At 43.9% G+C, this 2,118-nt stretch overlaps 1 protein-coding gene across 1 annotated transcript in view; it reads left to right on the forward strand.

The window, feature by feature from the left end:
- Lrrc9 (leucine rich repeat containing 9) overlaps positions 1–2,118 on the forward strand; it is an 86,543-nt gene that overhangs the window by 26,935 nt on the left and 57,490 nt on the right. The gene's annotated exons all lie outside the window — the stretch shown is intronic.

Here is a 2,118-nt window from a genome sequence, read left to right on the forward strand (position 1 = left end):
AGATCTCATCCAGCTTCCATAAGCCTTTCAGAGTCGGTGTTTGGTCAGATTGTGTTGCATCATAAGAATGAACTCAAAAGCATGTTCGTGTATTTCTTCACACCAACTCCACGGGGAAGAGAAAGGAATTGGCGTGTGAATGTGAGCTAATCAAATAAAATAGTCAGGAAGGTTGGACTTCATTGATCTGAGTCATCGCACTAAGGTGGCGGTAAGAAAGCCTGATTGATTTACCGTCAGCAGGAGACAAGTTGTGAGGCGTGTGGATTAGCCGTTGCTCGATAGGAGGCAAGCTGCTTGATGATGGGTTCGGTTACTAAACGCTATCCTTGCAGTCAGTGCCGTCACGGTGCGCCATGTAGCGTGGCGCGGTTGAAGAAAGAACGCACTCCAAGATGAAATTTAAGGCCTTTGTGGCAGCAAGCAGGCCCAGACTCTCTGACGGACTGAACTCCGAACAGCAGTACAGAGGCATAGTTATTGATTATTACACAAGGTTGTTTCAGGGGAAAGTATTTCCTCATACCAAGGTCCCTAATCTAATCTATAAGTCTCACTAAAGGAAACTGTCACATGCCCCCGTGACACTAGTCCTTTACTATGTATCGCGTGCAGTACACAATAATACAGGAGCCTCAGGTGTGCCAGAGGCAATGCCCCTTCAGAAAAAAAAAAAAAAGGAAAAAAGAAATTTATGCCCTGGCAATGCTGAAGCATGCATGGGAAGCCCATACATATATGGCGGTTCTGTTGACCTTGTCCATATTGGGTTTCATGGTCTAAGTGGATGAAGACGACTGACCAGGTCTCTTCCTCAGGAGGGCACCAGATCTCATTACAGATGGTTGTGAACCACTATGTGATTGCTGGGAATTGAACTCGGGACCTTTGGAAGAGCAGGCAGTGCTCTTAACCACTGAGTCATATCTCCAGCCCAATAATTCTACAACTCATGGGAAACAGTCACTGTTTTCTACAAGGATTCTTTACTGTCTACCACAGTGATTCTCAAGGTCAAAGTACGTCTAGGAAACAGTTACTCATTCTTATGTCTGTCCCAGAAACAGAAACTGCCAAATTCCTACAACACAGTGTAAGTACAAGAACCAACTTGCAAGAAGCATATGGGAGAGTTTTTTTTTTTTTTTACAGGCTGGAAGAAACAGCCTGCTTGTCATGCCTTCTCTTGCTCCCCCATCACTCCCCAGAGGAAGGGGTCTGAAGAAGGACCAAGGTCCTCCCCATTATATCCAGCCCAAGCAAGGTATTCATCCAAAGAGAATGGGTTCCAAATAGTCAGTAAAAGCAGTGGGGACAAATCCTGGTGCCGCAGCCAGTGGCCCCCACCTATTCTTTCGTCCCTCAGTCTCCAAACTGGCTGAGCACTGGATAGGCAGAACTTTGCTTTGTGCTCAGGCAGGGGCACCTGCAGTGATAGGATGTGTAGCGTGGGAGTAGAATGCCTGCCTGCTATGCCTGGCATACCTGAAGTCTTGGGTTTAAGCGCTGGTATGAGTCTTTGAGAACAGCATCCCAGGTCCCAGACCACAGTTCCGCTGGAATTCACTACAAACTGTAAACTGTGTGATTTACAGTCCTTCGAGTAGATAAATGTCATCAGAAAAGTCAGCTGATAGCTAACTCAAGGACTCTTTACTTGAAATAAACTCTGATACTTTGAAATCATTCTTTCTCATTCCCATTATTAGAAAAGCCTCATCTTCACTGTGACTTAATACTCCCAAAATGCATTTTCTAAAGCAGCCTCTCCTGATTTACATTTTATATCCTGTGTAGGGTGAAAACAAAGAAATGGGGCTTAGTGGCTGCCCTGCCAGAACTTAGGTCTGGCATCCACATTGTGTGGTTCATAACCACCTTGTAACTCCAGTTGTATGTAATCCAACACCCTCTTCTGGAACAGATGCTGCACTTGTGTACAAACCCACACACAGACACATACATACACACATAAATAAAAACAATATTGAAAAAATTATTTATTTATATGTAACGACTAGAAAGTTTTCAATTTTTATTGACTCGTAGAAATTCTTAGTATTCAGCAAATTTCAAGAATCTCAAAAATCCATGGGAAAAGAAATGTCCTTCCATTCA

This window comes from Alexandromys fortis, unplaced genomic scaffold, assembly GCF_014885135.2.
Source record: "Alexandromys fortis isolate MF-2015 unplaced genomic scaffold, M_Fortis_MF-2015_v1.1 scaffold_82, whole genome shotgun sequence".
NCBI lineage: Eukaryota > Metazoa > Chordata > Mammalia > Rodentia > Cricetidae > Alexandromys > Alexandromys fortis.